The 21,943-nt window shown below is 42.5% G+C and overlaps 1 protein-coding gene across 4 annotated transcripts in view; it reads left to right on the top strand.

The window, feature by feature from the left end:
- Positions 1–8,353: 8,353 nt before the first annotated feature.
- The window catches only part of LOC144684844 (serine/threonine-protein phosphatase 6 regulatory subunit 3-like), a 112,704-nt gene continuing 99,114 nt past the window's right edge, over positions 8,354–21,943 (top strand). For 3 of the 4 annotated variants that reach the window (XM_078549149.1, XM_078549148.1, XM_078549146.1), the window contains exon 1: positions 8,354–8,603. The gene's annotated coding sequence lies outside the window, so the exon portion shown is untranslated. The remainder of the gene's footprint in view (positions 8,604–21,943) is intronic. The other variant, XM_078549147.1, reaches the window with a different exon arrangement.

The raw sequence follows: 21,943 nt of genomic DNA, 5'->3' as shown, positions 1-21,943 counted from the left end.
GCCAACATGTTCCCGTAAAGGTGATGGGTAGGACCAACAAGTCCAGGGAACCCTGGATATCAAGGGATATAAAGGATTGGATAAGGGAAAAAAAGGAGGCTTATGGCAGTTACAGAGGGTTGAAAACAGCGGAAGCCTTGGAGGGGTATAGAAAGTGTAGGGGGGTACTTAAAAAAAGTAATTAGGAGAGGGAAGAGAACATAAGAACATAAGAACCATGAGCAGGAGTAGGCAATTCAGCCCCTCGAGCCTGCCCCACCATTCAATACGATCATGGCTGATCTCGTTGCGGCCTCAACTCCAATTTCCTGCCCACTCTCCATAACCTTTCAACCCGTTACTAATTAAAAATCTGTCTATCTCCTCCTTAAATTTATTCAGCGTCCCGGCATCCACTGCACTCTGAGGTAATGAATTCCACAAATTCACGACCCTTTGAGAAAAGTAATTCCTCCTCATCTCTGATTTAAATCGACCACCCCTTAGCCTAAAACTATGGCCTCTCATTCTAGAATGCCCCACAAGGGGAAACATCTATTCCACGTCTACTTTGTCTATCCCCTTTAGCATCTTATATACCTCAATTATATCTCCTCTCATCCTTCTAAACTCTCGCGAGTATAGGCCTAAACTGCTCAATCTCTCCTCATAAGACAAGCCCCGCATCTCTGGAATCAATCTAGTGAACCTCCTCTGAACTGCCTCCAATGCAACTGCATCCTTCCTCAAGTAAGGGGACCAAAACTGTGCACAGTACTTCAGGTGCGGTTTCACCAATGCCTTGTACAGTTGCAACAACACTTCCCTATTTTTATATTCTATTCCTTTAGCAATAAATTCCAAAATTCCATGTGCCTTCCTTATTACCTGCTGTACCTGCATACCAGCTTTCAGCAATTCATGCATGAGGACACCCAGATCCCTCTGCACTGAAGTATTCTGAAGTTTCTCCCCATTTAAGAGGGGGCAGGAAAAAACACTGGTGGGCAAGATAAAGGAAAATCCCAAGGCATTTTATAAATATATTAAGGGCAAAAGGATAACCAGGGAAAGAGTAGGACCCATTAGGGACCAAAGTGGCAAACTATGCGTGGAGCTGGAGGACGTAGGTGTGGTTTTAAATGATGGAAGAGTGTTCTGCAGTCAGCATCACTGTGAAGCAGTCTGGGAAGAGTGTCCTGCAGTCAGCATCATGGTGAAGCAGTCACTTCAAAAAGTTTGGTCAGCACAAAGGTGAGAGCTGATTGGTGAATAGTGGGTAAGTGTTTTTCTCCAGTTTTTTTTTCTCCAGTTTAAAATAGATTAAGCTAAGCAAAGGTAAGGGTTCTAGTTTTTATTTAAAGTACATAAATAATTTAACTTAACTTAAAGTAAGGGTTTTTTTCAATTAGAGACAGGGCAGGACAGCTCAGTCCCAAGTTATGTACCGCCTGCAACATGTGGGAAGTCCTACATGCTCCTTGCGCTCTGACTGACCATGTGTGCAGGAAGTCCCACCAGCTGCAGCTACTTGAGCTCCGAGTTTCAGAGCTTAAGTGGCAGCTGGAGGCACTGAGGTGCATCCACGAGGTTGAGAGTTTCGTGGATGGCACGTTTTTAGATGTGGTCACCCCGCAGCTTACGGAAGTGCAGAGAGGGAATGGGTGACCATAAGTCAGAAGGAAGGTATCAGGCAGGTAGTCAGGAAATCCCTAGGGTGCATCTTGCTCGAGAACTGTTTTTCTGTGTTGGAAAACGGTGAGAGTGACGGTTCCTCTGGGGAGTGCAGCCACGCTCATGGCACTGTGAGTGGCTCAGCTGCACAGTGGGGGGGGGGAGGAAAAAGAGGGGAAGAGAAATAGTGGTAGGAGACTCGGTAGTAAGGGGAACAGACAGGTGTTTCTGCGGCCGTAGACGTGACTCCAGGATGGTATGTTGCCTCCCTGGTGCCAGGGTCAAGGATGTCACTGAATGGCTGCAGGGCATTCTAAAGGGGGAGGGCAAACAGACAGAGATTGTGGTACATATTGGTACCAATGACATAGGTAAAAAGAGGGATGAGGTCCTGCAAGCAGAATTTAGGGAGCTAGGAAACAGATTTAAAAACAGGACCTCAAAGGTAGTAATCTCTGGATTACTTACGGTGCCACACGCTAGTGAGCATAGAAATAGGAGGTTAGTTCAGATGAATGTGTGGCTGGAGAGATGGTGCAGGAGGGAGGGCTTTAGATTTATGGGACATTGTAACCGTTTCTGGGGGCGGTGGGACCTGTACAAGGCGGACGGGTTGCATCTGAACCGGAATAGGACCAACATTCTTGCAGGGAGCTTTGCTAGTGCTGTTGGGGAGGGTTTAAACTAACTTGGCCGGGGGAAGGGATCCTGAGAGGAGGTTCAGTAGGGAGAGATGCACAGCCAAAATTAGAAGAGAGAGCAAGTGAGTCTAGAAGGCATAGAAATTATAGGCCAGTTAAGTACAAGAGTGTTTGGCAAGGTTGGATGGTATTTATTTTAATGCAAGGAGTCTGACAAATAAGGCAGATGAGTTAAGGGCACAAATTAACACATGGAAGTATGATGTCATTGCCGTCACAGAGACATGGCTGAGAGAGAGGGGCAGGATTGGCAGCTCAATTTTCTAGGATATGGGGTCTTCAGGCAAGACAGGGAAGGAGGTAAAAGAGGAGGGGGTATTGCAATATTGATCAAGGAATCAATTACAGCAGTAAGGAGGGATGACATCTTAGAAGGCTTCTCAAATGAAGCCATATGGGTAGAACTGAAAAACAAAAAAGGAGCAATCACATTGCTGGGAGTGTACTATAGCTCCCCAAATAGTCAGAGAGATAGAAGAACAGATATTTCAGAGAAGTGTAAAAATAATAGGGTAGTAATAGTGGGGGATTTCAACTTCCCCAACATTAACTGGGTTAGTCCATAGTGAGATAGGTTTAGAGGGAGCGGAATTCTTGAAATGGACCCAGGAGAGCTTTTTAAGCCAGTACATAGAAGGTCCTACAAGACAGTGAGCAGTCCTGGACTTAATTTTAGGGAATGAAGCCAGGCAAGTGGTAGAGTAGGGGAGTGTTTTGCAGATATTGATCATAACTCCGTTAGATTCAAGGTTGATATGGCAAAGGACAAGGATGGGCCAGAAATCAGAGTTCAAAATTGGGGGAAGGCCGATCTTAAGATCAGATATGATTTGGCCAGAGAGAACTGTGAGCAGCTACTTATAGGTAAATCTGCATCAGAGCAGTGGGACTCATTCAAGAAGGAAATAGGGAGAGCACAGGGCCAACATATTCCAGTAAAGAGAAAGGGTGGGACCAACAAATCCAGGGAATCCTGGATGTCGAGGGATATACAGGATTGGATAAAGAGAAAAAGGGAGGCCTATGGCAGATACTGAGGGCTCAGAACAGTGGAGCCTTAGAGGAGTATAGAATGTGTCGGGAGGAACTTAAAAAGGAAATTAGGAGAGCAAAAAGGGGGCATGAAAAATCATTGGCAGGTAAAATAAAGGAAAATCCAAAGGTATTTTACAAGTACACTAAGAGTAAGAGGATAACTAAGGAAAGAGTAGGGCTCATTAAGGACCATAGTGGTAATTTGTGTGTGGAGCCGGAAGACGTACGTAGGGATCTAAATGAATACTTTGTGTCGGTGTTCACAAGTGAGAGGGACGACATGGATATGGAAATCAGGCAGAAGGACTGTGATTTAATTAAAGAAATTAGCATAGAAAGGGCAGAGGTTCCAAGTGGTCTGGCAGGCTTAAAAGTAGATAAGTCTCCAGGCCCGGTTGAAATGTATCCCAAGCTGTTGCGTGAGGCAAGGGAGGAGATAGCACGGGTGCTAGCAATAATTTTCAATACCTCTCTGGCCACAGGAGAGGTGCCAGAGGACTGGAGGACAGCCAATGTGGTACCGTTATTCAAGAAGGGAGGAAGGGATAAACCAGAGAACTACAGGCCAGTCAGTCTAACCTCAGCAGTGGGGAAACTATTGGAAGTAATTCTGAGGGACAGAATTAATCTACACTTAGAGAAGCAGGGATTAATTAAGGACAGTCAGCATGGTTTTGTAAAGGGGAGGTCTTGTCTGACCAATTTGATTGCATTTTTCAAAGAGGTGACCAGGTGTGTAGATGAGGGCAATGCATTTGACGTAGTCTACTTGGATTTCAGCAAGGCTGTTGATAAGGTCCCTTATGGGAGACTGATAACAAGGTAAGAGCCCATGGGATCCAAGGCAATTTGGCAAATTGGATCCAGAATTGGCTGAGTGGCAGGAGGCAGAGGGTGATGTTTTTGTGACTGGATGCCTGTGTCCAGAGGGGTTCCACAGGAATTGGTGTTGGGTCCCTTGCTGTTTGTGGTATATATAAACGATTTAGACTTGAATGTAGGATGGCTGATCAGTAAGTGCGCAGATGACACAAAAATTGGTGGGGTGGTAAATAGTGAGGAGGATAGCCTTAGATTACAGGAGGATATAGACGGGCTGGTCAGATGGGCTGATCAGGGGCAAATGGAATTTAATCCGGATAAGTGTGAAGTGATGCATTTGGGCAGGACAAACAAGGCACAAGAATACACGATGAATGGTAGGACCCTGGGAAGAACCAAGGATCAGGGGGACCTGGTGTACATGCCCACCGGTCCCTTAAGGTAGAGGGACAGGTAGATAAGGTAGTTAAGAAAGTATATGGGATACTTGCCTTTATTAGCCGAGGCATAGAATATAAGAGCAGGGAGGTTATGCTGGAACCGTATAAAACGCTGGTTAGGCCACAGCTAGAGTATTGCGTGCAGTTCTGGAATCTGCATCATAGGAAGGATATGATTGCACTAGAGAGAGTGCAGAGGAGATTTACCAGGATGTTGCCTGGGCTGGAGAGTTTTAGTTATGAGGAGAGATTGGATAGACTGGGGTTATTTTCCCTGGAGCAGAGGAGATTGAGGGGGGACATGATTAAGGAGTATAAAATTATGAGGGGCATAGATAGGGTAGACAGGAAGGAACTTTTCCCCTTGGTGGAGGGATCAATAACCAGGGGGCATAGATTTAAGGTAAGTGGCAGGAGGTTTAGAGGGGATGAGGAAGAATTTTTTCACCCAGAGGATGGTGGGAATCTGGAACTCACTGCCTGAAAGGGTGGTAGAGGCAGAAACCCTCATAACATTTAAGAAGTATTTGGATGTGCACTTGCGATGCCATGGCATACAAGGCTATGGGCCTAGTGCTGGAAAATGGGATTATAATAGTTAGGTACTTGTTTGACCGGTGCAGACTCGACGGGCTGAAGGGTCTTTTTCTGTGCTGTAGACCTCTGAGTGTTCACTATGGAGAAGGACGATGTAGGTGTAGAAATCAGGGAGGGGTCTGTGATGTACTTGAACAAATTAGCATTGAAAGGGAGGAGGTATTAGAGGTTTTAATGGGCTTAAAAGTGGCTAAATCCCCAGGCCCAGATACGATGTATCCCAGGCTGCTATATGACACTAATTTTCAAATCTTCTCTGGCCACAGGACAGGTGCCAGCGGACTGGAGAACAGCGAATGTGGTACCATTATTCAAGAAGTGTAGTAAGGATAAACCAGGTAATTACAGGCCAGTGAGTCTAACATCAGTAGTTGGGAAATTATTGGAAAAGGACAGGATTATTCTCCACTTGGAGAGGCAGGGATTAATCAGGGATATTCAGCGTGGCTTTGTCAAGGGGAGATCATATCTAACAAATTTGATTGAATTTTTCGAGGTGACTAGTTGTGCAGATGAGGGTTGTGTAGTTGATATAGTCTACATGGACTTCAGTAAGGCTTTTGACAAGGTACCACATGGGAGAATGGTCAAGAAGGTAAGCACCCATGGGATCCAGGGCAATTTGGCAAATTGGATCCAAAATTGGCTTAGTGGCAGGAGGCAGAGGGTTATGGTTGAAGGTTGTTTTTGCAATTGGAAGCCTGTGACGAGTGGTGTACCGCAGGGATCAGTGCCAACACCCTTGCTGTTTGTAGTGTACATTAATGATTTAGACATGAATGTAGGAGGTATGATCAGTAAGTTCACAGATAACACGAAAATTGGTGGTGTCGTAAGTAGTGAGGAGGAAAGCCTTAGATTACAGGATGATATAGATGGGCTGGCAAGACGGGCAGAGCAGTGGCAAATGGAATTTAATCCTGAGACGTGTGAGGTTTTGTATTTTGGAAGGACGAACACTGCAAGGGAATACACAATAAATGGTCGGACGCTAGGAAGTACAGAGGGTCAGAGGGACCTTGGTGTGCATGCCCATCTCCCGTGCATCCGCCCTCACACCTTCCTCTCCCTACCAGAACCATGATAGGGTCCCCCCTTGTCCTCACTTTTCACCCCACCAGCCTCCGCATTCAAAGGATCATCCTCCACCATTTCCGCCAACTCCAGCATGATGACACCACCAAACACATCTTCCCTTCACTCCCCTAGCGGCATTCTGCAGGGATCATTCCCTCCGGGACACCCTGGTCCAATCCTCCATCACCCCCAACACCTCAAACCCCTCCCACAGCACCTTCCCATGCAACCACAGAAGGTGCAACACCTATCCCTTTACTTCCCCTCTCCTCACTGTCCAAGGGCCCAAACACTCCTTTCAAGTGAAGCAGCACTTGCACTTCCCTCAATTTAGTCTACTGCATTTGCTGCTCCCAATGCGGTTTCCTCTACATTGGAGAGACCAAACATAGACTGGGTGACTGCTTTGCGGAACACCTTTGGTCTGTCCGCAAGCATGACCCAGACCTCCCTGTCGCTTGCCATTTCAACACACCACCCTGCTCTCATACCCATATGTCCGTCCTTAGCCTGCTGCAATGTTCCAGTGAAGCTCAACGCAAACTGGAGGAACAGCACCTCACCTTCCAACTAGGCACTTTACAGCCTTCCGTACTGAATATTGAGTTCAACAACTTTAGATCATGAACTCTCTCCTCCATCCCCACCCCTTTTCGATCCCCCTTTTTCCAATAATTTATATATATTTTTCTTCTCTCACCTATTTCCATTATTTTTAAATGTATTTCCACCCATTGTTTTATCTACCTTTTAGCCTATTTCGATCCCTTCCCCCCACCCCCCCACCCCACCCCACTAGGGCTATCTGTACCTTGCTCGTCCTGCTTTCTACCCTTAATGTCACCATTAGCACATATCTTAGCTAATGTCATCACCGTCAACACCTCTTTGTCCTTTTGTCTATGACATCTTTTGGCAATCTCCATCTATCACTGGCCCTCTATCCAGCTCTACCTGTCCCACCCCCCCCCCCCCCCCCCCCTTAAACCAGCTTATATTTCACCTCTTTTCTATTTTTCCTTAGTTCTGATGAAGAGTCATTTGGACTCGAAACGTTAACTGTATTCATCTCCGCAGATGCTGTCAGACCTGCTGAGTTTTTCCAGGTATTTTTGTTTTTGTTAAAGAAAAGATAGTTCGGGTAGTCATATTTCCAAGAAGGGGAAAGATAGGACAAGTGATTTTTAATAGAACCAGAGGAAACTTTTTTTCACACCGAGTTGTGATCTGGAGTGCGCTGCATTAAAAGGTGGTGCAAGCAGATTCAATACTAACATTCAGAGGAGAATTAGATACATAGTTGAAGGCAAAAACAGGGTCATGGAAAAAGAATGGAGAATGGGACTAATTGCATAACTTTACCGTTTGGTCTCGTTCTGTGCGGTATCATTATGATTCTATAATTGTATTAAAATAGTTACGTACAATTAGAAGGCTAGTATCACAGATACGATTCTCAGAATGCAAAAAAAGGATAGATTTACAAACGCAGCCCCTTACAAGAACCAAACTTGTTCACAAAACTACCCACACAGACATCGCATCTTTAAAACAGGGCTCCTATCCTGATTGAAAATTGGTTATTTATGACGCTCTCCTGTTTGTATTTTCTCCCTATTTGACGATTTGGTTGCGTTCAAACACTTCCGTCATTTCTCTTCCTGAAGCATCACACTTTCTCTCTCCCCCCCAACCTTGTTTTCACCAAAATAAACTCACAGCGGCCAGCTTCCTGACTGTCATCTGCTCTACCTACTCACAAACCTGGAGGGATTGGGTGGTTGGGGAGAGTGGGTGGGCTGTGTTGCGTCACGGTTTAGCGCGCATTTTGATTGGACAATCTCGTCTGATTTCTTTCTCGGGGTCTGTGAACGTCGGTGGGAAGATCCTCCTCGCCGATTGGTCCCTTTGTCGGGAGAGGGCGTGGTTTGTCTGAAGAATGCATCGATCTTCCGGTTCCAAAGGGGCGGAAAGAAAAGGGAAGAAGGCGGAGCTACTGAATGATTGGCAGGCGCAGCGCAGCGCGGCGCAGAGGTTGCTGGGATTGTCAAAACAAGCCGCATCCGTCGGTTCGAAGGCTTGAACCAGCACAGGCGAAGCCGCCATCTTGGAAAGTCGGGCTTGTTGCTGTTCTTTCCCGCCGAGCTCTCTGCATATACAGATCCATATTTTAAACTAAAGTATATACTTCATATCACCGTCCTCCTCTTACGTTATTCGCAACAAATACCCTCTCCCGCTTTAATAACTACGTACAATAGATTTATGAAACCGCTGGGTACGTATCAATTTATATTTTTTCTCTCTATTTTATTTCACAGATAAGGAAGAAGGGAGTTTGTACTGCGGCCGGGCCCTGTTACTATGTGTTTTAGCTCCTGTAACTGGCAGAACGGAGGTTGTTGCTGTCCCATTAATGTTCCTTACCCCTCCCGCTATTCTATTGGGGAAGCCTAATGGGCAGGAGCTCCCTTATAAACTGAGTATTTATGTTTTTTTTTAAAGTATCTTTGACCAATCTCTTTCTAATATATTTGTCGGTATGTGACAGACTGGATTCATTTTTAAGTTGTTTTTAGAGCGAAGGTTCAGGTTGTCAAAACATAATCTGTTGTGACAACAGTACAGGTTTGACACCACACAAAATTTACCTCTGAACAACTACTTTATTTTAATAAATACCTTTAATTGTGTAGCCGTGTATTTTGTTTTACTTTGCAAGTTGTAGCAAATTGAAATGGAAGATCTTTGGTTTTCTGGAATAACTAGTTTTGCACTTAGGAAATTGCCATTTTGTCGCTAACTTGTATGCTGGTGTGAAATGCACTTTATAGGATATTAAATTATGGGTTGATCTAGATTTGCTGTGTCATGCTGCTATTTTAAAGTTTACAGTTTGGAATTTCAAATGGAATTATGACTTGAGAAAATGTTTTCTTGCCTGGCAAGCTGTCACCAATTTATAATGTATATTTAATATTTTAAAATGATCAGTTCTGGAAGTATGGTGTTTATATATTTCTTATATTGCCTTGTAATGCATATTCAATAGGCAACACCGTTAAGCAATTATAAATATTAAACTATGCCTTCTATGCTTAATTGGTAACTTTTTCAAAACTGAAGCCAGATTAGGAATGTTGAATCAAATTGATCTTGACTTGTTGGACAAATTGAGATCTAAAGCCCACAATTGTTTTGTAGTAGAACATCGTGGTGATATTCATTAGGTGAAATGCAAGTTTCAGTTTGTAGTAAAAATGTTTTTGAAAATAATGTATGACTCCTGAATGTTTAAAATCTTGGAAATTAACTTTAATGTATAAGATAAATCCTGGATTTAGACTTGAGTATTTTGTGCCATATTTACACTTATAGTAAAATTCAGCACCAAATTCCCAGTGAAGATTAGTCAGTCAATTGCCCACAGAGACCCACCCATAATGATGTGGTCTAGTTAGGTCACGTGTTGGGTCTGTATGAATCCTAGAATGGTTACAGCAAAGAAGGAGGCCATTTGTTCCGTCAAGCCTATGCCGTCTCTCTGCAAAAGCAATTTGGCTCATCCCACTTCCCTATAGCTCTGGTGCTTATCTAATTCCCTTTTGAAAACCATGATTGAATCCATCTCCACCACCCTTTCAAGTGTGTATTCCAGATCTTATCTGTATAGTTTTTTTAAAAAAGGTTTATTTCATGAAAGTGGACTTGGTTCAGAACCCTGTGTGTTGAACTATGATTCCATTAGTTTACTGGAGTTTGACTTTTCCACTCCCTCTTCATTCCCCTGGCCACATAATAAATAATATGACTGGTGTTTTCCTAGGATATATGGAACTAGATTAAAATTCATCTTCTATAACCTCCTTTAAAAATGTAGGAATTGTGTGATGTGTACTTTTGGAGCCTGAGCAGTCACTATAACCTGACTGATATAATTGAAATTATATTGAATATTCTGTATTAACGCTAGTGGGAGAGGTATTGCAAGTGGATCAGACTTGAGTGAACTTTTTTTGTGCACTGTTGCTATAGCCAACTACGATAAGTGAAGCATCAGGTCTTGCATCATAGTTAACCTTAATATCTCTTGCATCCTGTTGCCTTAACTATAGTAAAGCATAATGGTTGGAAGAACATATTTATACAAAATTTAACAAGAAAAGCAAACGTGAGCTTATGGTTTTAATTTCTTCATCTTTTGAGTTCACTTACTCATCCTTATGGCTTTTTTGCTGGAACTGATTTGACTGAATTGCAACTCTGTTTTTTGTACTTATATATAATACTCTGGACAATATATACAAGAATGTGTTACCCCGTTTATGAATTTTAAATTGTGCTCTTGGAGCAATTTTCAGTTGTTTGCCCGCAAACCTTTTATGTGGGAAGTTCCTTTTTGTCTGGCATGATATTCTGATTCTTCTGTTCTGACCTTCCATCATGCTTTGTATTTCAGAGATTCCAACTCTAAACTGGATTGGTTGCAAGCAAATTAATGCTTTGACTCACTGACCTTTGAACTTGCAGCCTTAATGTTGAAAATCACTTCGTGCCCTATCTTGGTTCAGAAACAGCTGTACAAACTAAAATAATAGATTTTTCAAAATATCTTGCTTAATCTTAATTTCTATATTTAAGTTTAATTAGATATATTTTCAGGAAATATGCTTAATTTTTTTGCTTGCTTGGACAGTTGGAGTTTGCTTACAACATTGTAATGTTCTATAATTGCTGATGTCTTGCTACTTGTGCACATTCTGAACAGCATATTCATTGTTTTAAAACTTTGAGTTCTAATGTACTAACAAGCACAAGTTAAATGTGGTTGTTTAGATTTCCTAAACAAAAACTTAATTTAATTGTTATTTAATATTTCATAAAATAGATTTTTTGCTACTGTTGTCCAACTGTAGTACTGATTGTAAACATGAATGTACCATCTTGTTTTTGATTACCTGACTTACAACTTTCTACTGAATTATTATAATATTGAAATGAGATGAATCAAAGCAATTCATGCTTAATGATTAGAAATTGTGGCTGTCAAAACATAGATCCAAAAATCTGTCAATATGGGGTGCCGAGTTGAAAGTGCAGCAAAGTGTTTGAGGCTCCTTTCATTGTTCTGTTTCCTTTCCCTTCTCATGAATCTTCAATTCAATGCTGAAGCGCAGTCTTAAGCCACTTGTTAGTACCAGGGTGTTATGGTCAAATATGAATGGTGATACTAAGGTTGTAAGGCTATTCCACTTGGTGTGTCACAGCTGAGCCTGATCAAGTTCTTGCTCAACATCGTCCATGTGTGCATTTCAGGCTTTACTGGATAGCAATCAGGATCTTTTTTTCTCCCTCCCCTAACGTAGAATGCCAATGCCAAATGCAGATTCCTTACCACCAACCAGCTTTGATCAGCTGACTAAATCTAGGCTGGTGATTGAATGTATGACATTCCTGGTCTTTATAGAGCAGCTAATTACTAAATAAACTTGGTGAGCAATCAGGAAACTGCATTTTTTAAATTATGGAAGTGGCGCGGGGGGAAAGAGTGGCATGGAGGTGCAGATACTTTTCTTCACTAGTCAGAAATTTACATTTTACTTATTTCCCTGTCTTGTGGGAATGGTTATTTTGGCCCTCCATCAGTTAATTCTTCAGCTGCCAGTGATGACTTAGTCGTTTCTCTAGCATTACAGTGCAAATTAATTTGATTTTGAACATCAAAGCCAGGAAAAATAAATGTCACTGTTTATCCTGTACTAAATGGTATTATTTGTAATATTTCTATCATTGATTTTGGATGAATGAATTTCTAATGTCTGTGTGATCCAAACTGTTAGGTATCTAAGAAAGGAAGTAAAGTTTTTAAGTAGAACTGTGTACGTTTAAAAAAAATCTCTTGAGCATTTTGCATAATTTTAAGTGGAGGCCCATTGTCCTGTATTTCTGTTTCACTGTCAAATTCTCACCCTTACCCTTAGTTATATTAATGAAAATTAACTTCTTAATAGAATTTTTCATTTGAGTGAAAATGTATTTTTTGTGAACTAATTGAATGGAGCAGTCTTTCCAATCCCCCACTTTGATGTCCTCAGGTTCAAGGGAGTTTAAAAAGGAAATAAAATAACACTTTCTCTCTGTTTGGATCACATTGTCATAAGTTAGCTACTAGCCATGTGGCTAATTGTGAAACCAGATGTGATGATTGGCATTTTTGATTTGTAAGTAGAAAATGAGCAGTTACCATTCAATAGGCAAAGGAGTAGATGTTTCAGTAAATACACACCAAGTACATTTACATGTGGTATGTATGTATGTAAGGTGTGTTTTACTAAAAATGTAGTGCATGTATTTAAAATTGTCACCTGTGGCTTGTCAGTGACCTCTGTTGGATAACACTGAAGTAGTAGAAAGCAAATTGATGCTAACTTGGGAATTGTAAACATTTCTATTTAATTCTCAAAATAAACAGCACCTGTCAATTTTGAAACCCTTCCACTTTTCATTCTGAAATTAAGTTTCTGACATTTTTTGCCAAATTCCTTTTGCACAAAATATCATTGGCTATGAGCTTGAATTCTCTCCACCGCATGCCCCATTGCCATAAATATTCTGCCTGTTGCTTTGTTTCAATCCACTTGTAATACAAAATATTGATGCAGTGTTGTTTACATTGAATCAATTTATTTGGTTACAACGTGGATCTGGTGAAGGACAGTATTTGCTGGACCAGTGTGTGGAAAGTTTATTGATCTTTTTTAAACCACAAAGTAAAACTTTTACCAGTAACAGGACACACTTTTATAAGTGTCAATATTTGTGTTTAGAAAGATGACCTTAGAATAATTTTTCATACAAATTTGTTTTTCATGTTTACAATTTTTGTATGGCAATTCAAAATTAGTCCTATTTGGTGTACTTCATATTCTATTTTAAAATGATTCACATTTGTAGGATTTGATCTCAGAATCTAATCATCAGCACCAGAAAAGGATGGAAAATTGGAAAGTAACCAATTGTTTTGTTATACCACTCACAATAATCTCTGCATTCTGAACTTTTACTTCTAAACTTGGGTAAGGTGTACAGTCTTCCTTCGTGCATTGCTGAGTAGATATAGCATTTTACAGCACAGGCACTGGTGATCTGCACACTTTTCCAAAGAGGTATCCATTTTCTCTCAATATCTTTTAAAATGTTCCTTCCATTGCTTTATGTAGTTTCAAACTAAACTTCTGACATCTTCATACTTTTGATCATTGTCTCATTTATGCACTCTAGTGACAGATTGACTGACCTTATCAAAACTCCTGATAATTTTCAACACCTATCATCTGCCCCTCTTAGAACATTTTAATAATGAGAAGATCCCAATTCCTCCAACTGGTTCTGTAATTAAAATAATCTTAAAGGCTAATGCAATTTCAAGGGGGCTAGAATACAAAAATTATGAAGTTGTGCTTCAATTGACCTGATCTTGATCTGACCACATCTGGAGTATGGCAATTAATTCTGGAAACTGCACTTCAAGAAGAATACATTGTCACGCAGCTTGTCCCACGTCCAGTGCTGGATGAGCAGAAATTTCCTTGAACTAAATATTGGGAAGACCAAAGTCATTGTCTTTGGTCCCCACTACAAACTTCATTCCCTAGTCACCAACTCTATCCCTCTCCCTGGTAACTGTTTAGGGTTGAGCCAGAAAGTTTGCAACTTTGGTTGACCTCAAAGCCAGCTTCCAACCACACATCCATGCCATCACTAAGACCATGTTCTTCCACTTCTGTAACATTGCTCAACTCTGCCTCCGTTCATCTGTTGAGACTCTCATCCATGCCTTTGTTAGCTTGAAATAGGACAATTGAAATGAACTTCTATCTTCCGCTCTCCATGACTAAAGTTCATGCAAAACTCTGTTGGCCTGAACAAAAACAAAATTACCTGGAAAAACTCAGCAGGTCTGGCAGCATCGGCGGAGAAGAAAAGAGTCGACGTTTCGAGTCCTCATGACCCTTCAGCAGAAGCCTCCAGTTCTGCTGAAGGGTCATGAGGACTCGAAACGTCGACTCTTTTCTTCTCCGCCGATGCTGCCAGACCTGCTGTGTTTTTCCAGGTAATTTTGTTTTTGTTTTGGATTTCCAGCATCCGCAGTAGTTTTTTGTTTTTATCTCTGTTGGCCTGACCTAACTTGCACTAAGTCCCATTCACCCGTTACATCTGTGCTCGCTGACCTATGTTGGTTCTCAGTTAAGCAGTGCCTCAGTTTTAAAATTTTCACCTTTGTTTTCAAATCTCTCCATGGCCTAGCCCCCCCTCATTTCTGTAGTTTCCTACAGTCCTCTGACATCTGCATCCCTTAATCCTCAGTTTCATCACTTCACCATTTGTGGTCATGCCTTTATCTGTCAAGGCTCTAAGCTTTGTAATTCCCTGTCTACCCCTTTGGCTTCCTTTAACAAAAACTTATATTAAAGGCACAATTTAAATAGAGTAAAATTTCCAAGGCGCTTCACAGGAGCATTATTAAATTAAATGTGACATTGAGGCATATGCTAGGTCAGATGACTAAAAGCTTGGTCAAAGAGGTAGGTTTTAAGAAATGCCATAAAGGAGGAAAGCGAGGTAGAGAGGTGTAGGGAGGATATTTCCGAGTTTAGGGCCTAGGCAGCTGAAGGCGTGGCCACCTAAAGATGAAGTGATTAAAATCGGGGATGCGCAAGAGGCCAGAATTGGAGGAGCACAGAATTTTTATTATTATTTGTTCATGGACTGAGGGCATCACCGGCTAGGCCAGCATTTATTGCCCATCTCTAATTGCCCTTGAGATGGTGGTAAACTGCAGTCTTGAAGTGCTACAGTCCATGTGTTGTAGGTACACCCACAGTGTTGTTGGGGAGTTCCAGGAATTTGATCCAGCAACAGTGAAGGAACGGTGATATATTTCCTAGTCAGGATGGCATGTGGCTTGGAGAGGAATTTGCAGGTAGTGGTGTTCCCATGCATCTGCTGCCCTTGTCCTTCTAGGTGGCAGAGGTCTGGAAGGTGCTGTCTAAGGAACCTTGGTGAGTTGTGGCAGTGCATCTTGTAGGTGGTACACACTGCTGCCACTGTTCATTGGTGGTGGATGGGGTGCCAATCAAATGGGCTGCTTTGTCCTGGATGGTGTCAAGCTGCTTGAGTATTGTTGGAGCTGCACTCACTTAGGCAAGTGGAGAGTATTCCATCACGCTCCTGACTTGTGTCTTGTAGATGGTGGACAGGCTTTGGGGAGTCAGGAGATGAGTTACTTGCTGCAGAATTCTAAACCCCTAACCTGCTTTTGTAGCCACAGTATATGGTTAGTCCAGTTCAGGTTCTGGTCAATGGAAAGCCCCCAGGATGTTGATAGTGGGGGATTTAGTGTTGGTAATGCCATTGAACGTCAAGGGGAGATGTTTGGATTCTCTCTTGTTGGAGATGGTCATTGCCTGGCATTTGTGTGGCGTGAATGTTACTTGCCACTTGTCAGCCCAAGCCTGAATGTTGTCCAGGTCTTGCTGCATTTGGACATGGGCTACTTCAGAATCTAAAGAGTCACAAATGGTGCTGAACATTGTGCATTCATCAGTAAACATCCCCACTCTGACCTCATGATGGAAGGAGGGTCATTGATGAAGCACCCGAAGATGGTTGCGCCTACGACATGACCCTGACGAACTCTGGGTGGGGTGGTTTATGTGGCTGGAGGACATTACAGGGATAGAAGGGTGAGGTCATTGATGGATTCAAAAACAAAGATAAGAATTTTGAATTCAAGACATTGCTTGACCAGGAGGCAAAACAGCCAGTGTAGGTCAGCAAGCAGAGGAAAGATAGGTGAATAAACAGGACAGCCTAGTTTAGGATTACATCAAGTTTGTGGAGGGTGGAATGTAGGAGACCAGCTTGGAGAGAATTGACAGTCAAGTCTAGAGCTAACAAAGGCACGATTGATGGTTTCAGCAGCAGATGAGCTGTGATGGGGCGAAGTCGGGTGATGTTACAGAGAAGCAAATGGGCAGCCTTGCGATTGTGCGAATATGAGCTTGGAAGTGGATTGTTAATGTTAGGAATTCTCTCCCCCAGGGGGCAGTGGACGCTGGGTCATTGAATATATTCAAGGCTGAGTTAGACAGCCTCTTGATTGACAGGGGAGTTGATGGTTATGGGAGAGAGGCAGGAAAGTGGAGCCATGATCTTATTAACAGGTGGAGGAGGCTCAGGCAGCCGAATGGCTTATTCCTCCTATTTCTGAGCTCCTTATGAAGCTCATCCCTGGATCAAATGTGACACCAAGATTGCGAACAGACTGGCTTAATCTGACACTTGCCAGGAAGGGGGATGGAGTAGCTTGAGAATGGAGTTTGGAGCAGGGACAAATAATGGTTCAGTCTTTCCAATGTTTAAAACACTCCTGGAAAAAATGCTACTTTTAACTGTACTTTTGGTTATCTGTCTATTAACCCAGATCTGAGGAGTGGCAATCATCGATGGATTGTCGCTCCAGTCGAACATTCCCCCGACTCTTCGCTGCTGTGCATTTCTTCTGGGACCTTCCGAGTCTGGCTTTCCCAGAAATGCGGAGTACAGCAGCCCTCAGGGCTTCATTGCAGCAGAGTAGAGTTGGAAGAAAGATAAGACACGCCCCCTTTTTATGGCACTAGCTGCCGGTAGGGTGGTGAGGTGGGTATGTAGCTGATGGGTGGTTGAGGTGTTTGGTCTAGAGGGGGAAGGGCTTGGGGGTTAGTCAGGGAGCCAGGAGGGGCTGGTCAGGGAGGGCTGGTGTTAATTATTGGGAAGTCAGTTCTGTAGTTACCCAGATGTTAGACTAGGTTTTAATCTCTTTTAACATTTCCTGGGTAATTGTCCAGCTAACTACATCAGAACTATCCAAAGTCTCTGACTCTAGCTCAGACTGAGACATTCGCTGACTCTTTGGGAGGTTCTCTTTTAGTTAAAGGTCCTATATAAGTTCAAGTTGTTATATTGACCTTGGAGAAGGTGCTGTGCAGATATACTAGACTGGTGCAGGGGCGTAAAGGATTACATTATTAGGAGGGGTTACCTTAACTTTACTTTTATTCCGTTGGCCCAGATTTTGCGATCAGTGAAAAAGTGGCAGCGCTCATTGCTGACCTACAGAATCATAGAATGGTTACAGTACAGAAAGAGGTCATTCAGCCCATCGTGGTCTGAAAGAGCGATCCACCTAGTGCCACTCTGCCGCCTTCTCCCTGTAGCCTTGTACATTCTTCCTTTTCAGATAATCAAATTTTCTCTTGAATGCCTCGATTGGACTTGCCTCCACCACACTCTCAGGCAGTGCATTCCAGATCCTCACTACTCGCTGCGTGAAAAAGTTTTTCCTCATGTTGCCTTTGCTTCTTTTGCCAGTTACTTTAAATCTGTGCCCTCTGGTACTCTATCCTTGCCCCACCCCCACACCTCTCCAACAGCAGTTACTCCCTATCTACTCTGTCCAGAGCTTTCATAATTCAATTCTCCTCTCAACCTTGCCTTCTCCAAGGAAAACAGTCCCAGCTTCTCCAGTCTATGTACGTGACTGAAGTTCTTCATCCCTGGAACCATTCTCCTGAATTTTTCTGTGCCCTGTCTAATCCCTTCATGTTCTTCCTAAAGTACGGTGCCCAGAATTGCACATGCACCACCATTTGAGGTCAAACCAATGATTTGTGCAAGTTTATCATAACTTCCTTGCTTTTGTCCTCCTATGCCCCAATTGATACCTGGGATGCTGAATGTTTTATTAATCGCACTCTCAACCTTGTCCTGCCACCTTCACTAACTTATGCGCATATACCCCCAGTCCCTGCGCCCCTTTTAGAATTGCACACTTTATTTACTATTGTCTCTCCCTATTCTTTCCAGCAAAATAAATTGCTTCGTGCTTCTCTGCAATTTTTAATTTGCCACTTGTCTTCCTATTCCACCAACATGTCTATGCCCTTTTGAACTTGTACACTATCCTCCTCAGTTCTCAATACTTCCAAGTTTTGTATCATTCCTACATTTGAAATTGTGCCTCGTACACCAAGGCCTAGGCCATTAATATGTATCAGGAAGACCAGTGGTCCTAACACTGACCCCTGAGGAACTCTATTATAAACCTTCCTCCAGTGTGAAAAATAACTGTTAACCACTACTCTTTGCTTCCTGTCACTCAGCCAATTTTATATCCATGTTGCTGCTGTTCTTTTTATTTCTTGAACTCTAACTTTGCTCTCAAGCCTGTTTATCAAATACCATTTGGAAGTCCATCAACAGCATTACCCTCATCAAACCACTCTGCTACGTCTTGAACAAAACTCCAAGTTTACTATTAACAAATCCATACTGGCTTTCCTTAATTAAACTGTATTTGCCCAAATATTTTTTTAATTTTATCCCAAATTATCATTTCTAGAAGTTTTCACACCACCAAGGTTAGACTGACTGGTCTGTTGTTGCAGGGCTTATCTTTGTACTTTTTTTGTATAAGGGTGTAACATTTGCAATTCTCCATTACTCTGGCATCACCCTTTAATCTAAGGAAGACTGGAAAATTGTGGCCAGTACCTCTGCAATTTCCACTTTCACTTCCCTCAGTATTCTTGAATGTATCTCATTTGGTCCTGGAGCCTTAATAACTTTTAAGTGCGGACAGCCTATCCAATAACACCACCTTATCAATCCTAAACCATTCAAGTGTCTGAATTACCTCCCTTTACACCATTACCTCTGCGGCAGCATCTTCCTTGATAAGGCTAATGCAAAGTATAAATTTAATACCTCAGCCATGCTCCCAGCCTCCATGCGTAAATGCTCTTTTGGATCCCTAATCGGCACCACTGCTTTTATCATCCTTCTACTGTTTATATATCTATAGAAGACTTTTGGATTCCCCCCTTATGTTAATTGCCAGTCTCTTCTCATACTCTCTCTTTTGCTTTCCTTATTTGTGTTTTCACTTCACCTCCAAACCTTCTATATTCAGCATAGTTCTCAGTTGTATTATCCACCTGACATCTGCCATAAGCAAACTTCATCTTAATTTCTATCTCATCATCCAGGGACCTTGGGATTTGTTTGCCCTTGACTATGCCTGAGCTATCACTTCTTTAAAGGCAACCCATTGTTCAGTTACAGTTTTGTCTACCAACCTTTGGATCTGACTCAAATAAAGTGAAATTATTCTTACCCCGTTGAAGTTGGCTTTCCCTCAGTTAATTAATCTTATTCTGGATTGTTCCTTGTGCTTTTCTATAGCTAACTTAAACTTTATGATACAATGATCACTGTCCCCTAAATGTTCCCCTGTTGACACTTGATCCACTTAACCCACCTCATTTCAAGAGCCAGGTATCGCAATGCCTCCTTTCTCTTTGGACTGGAAACTCTAGGAACTCTTGCCCTTTACACTGCTATTGTCCCAGTCTTTATTCGGATGATTAAATTACCCCATTATAACTATTCGATAATTCTTGCACTTCTCTGTAATTTTCCTTGCATATTTGTTCCTCTACATCTTTCCCACGAGTTGGCAGCATATTGATTACATTAAGCAATGCAATTGCATCTTTTTTTGTTCCTTAGCTATAGCCAAATAGATTCTGTCCTTGACCCCTCTGGGACATCCTTTTGAGCACTGCAATGATTTCCTTAATCAATACTGTTGCCTCTCCCCTTTACTACCTTTCCTGAACACCTTGCTCTGCAGCTGTTTATTAACACCCTTGACCCTGGCACCAGGGAGGCAACATACCATCCTGAATCTGCGGCTGCAAAAACACCTGTCTGTTCCCCTAACTATTGAATCTCCAATAACTATTTCTTTTCCAGTCTTCTTTGTGACCCTCTGTATAGTTGAGCTACCTGTGGTGCTATGGGTTGGCTCTGGCTGCACTCTCAAGATAAACCATCATTTTCATCAGCATTCAGAGCTGAATACTGGTTAGCGAGCGAGATGCATTCATGGGGCTCCTACAATACCTGCCTGTTTCTTGACTACCCAATGGTCGCCCATTTCCCCTCTCCCTGCATACTCCTAAGCTGCGTGGTGACCACATAACTCAGCATGATATCCACAAAGCTCTCAACCTCATAGATTTGCTGCAGTGATGGCAACTACTGCTTGAGCTCCAAAACCTGGAGCTTGATCTGTTGTAACTGACAACACTTCATGCACATACAGTTATTCAGGACACAGGAAACATTCTGGAATTCCTACATAGCACAGGATGTGTACTCGAGGTTTGGAGCTGCCCTGTCATTCCTCTATCTATTAGATTGAACTGCTAATTACCCTGACTGCTTAAAGACTCACCAGCTTCTTACTTTCCTTTTATTGATGCCACTTATAAGGAAGTTAATTGAATGTTTTAGTTAACCCGTTTTTAAAATTGAAATTTTAGCTCCTTAGACTTAACTCCTTAACTTTGGGGAAAAAGGAATACAACTACAATACTTACCAGCCAATCAACTTATGACCTTCCTGCAAAGCCACAGTTCTGATCTTTTTTCTCATGTTTTCAAACTCCAAAGCACCCTGGTCTGCTGTTGCTGTCGAGTTTCTCCTTGGGTAATTTGTTGATGAAAGTTGACTGCAAAGATCTAGTGAACTCTGATGTGAACTTTGCTGACATTGATTTCATTCTGGTGTCAGCTCAATGGGATGTTCAGCATCCACAACAGTAGTGCAAACAAGTAGGCTAGGCAACCAATCACATTGAAGAATTCTCACAAACTGCAAACCAGGAAGTTAAAAGCACTTAATATTCCTCACTCTTCAATCATTTTACAGGGACATTACAATAATAAGATTTGAACATACACCACTGAACATGAAGCCATTGTTTCCAGGACTGTCATTGACGACCTCCTCTGGAAATCTTCCCTCCACAGCTTCCAACCTCATAGACACCCAAGCCCGTATAGCCTGCTTCTACCTCCTTCGCAAAATCCACAAACAGGACTGTCCTGGCAGATGCGTCATTTCAGCCTGTTCCTGTCCCACTGAATTCATTTCTTCCTATCTTAACTCTATTCTCTCTCCCCTTGTCCAGTCTCTTCCCACCTACATTCATGATTCCTCTGATGCCCTATGTCATATCAACAATTTCCAGTTTCCTGGCCCTAACTGCCTCTTCTTCACTATGGATGTCCAATCCCTCTATGCCACCATACCCCACCAGGGTGGCTTGAGAGCTCTCCGCTTCTTCCTTGAACAGAGGCCTGAACAATCCCCATCCACCACCACTATCCTCTGCCTGGCTGAACTTGTTCTCTCACAACAATTTCTCCTTTAACTTGCCTCACTTCCTCCAAATAAAAGGTGTGGCTACAGGTACACGGATGGCTCCCAGTTTCAGTTGTCCTTTTGTGGGGTATGTGGCAGTTTGACTTAGGCCCCCTCCCACAACTTTTTTTTTCTGGTAAATTGATGACTGTATTGATGCTGCTTCATGCTTTCATCTGGACCTGGAGAATTTATCTTTGGGGTTTTTTTTTCACCTCCAATTTCCACCCTTCTCTCAGGTTCACATGGCCCATCTCTGACACTTCCCTTCCCTTCCTTGACTCCTCTGTCCATTTCTGGTGATA

Source organism: Cetorhinus maximus, chromosome 9 (assembly GCF_964194155.1).
Source record: "Cetorhinus maximus chromosome 9, sCetMax3.hap1.1, whole genome shotgun sequence".
NCBI lineage: Eukaryota > Metazoa > Chordata > Chondrichthyes > Lamniformes > Cetorhinidae > Cetorhinus > Cetorhinus maximus.
This window is presented reverse-complemented; position numbering and strand designations above follow the sequence as displayed.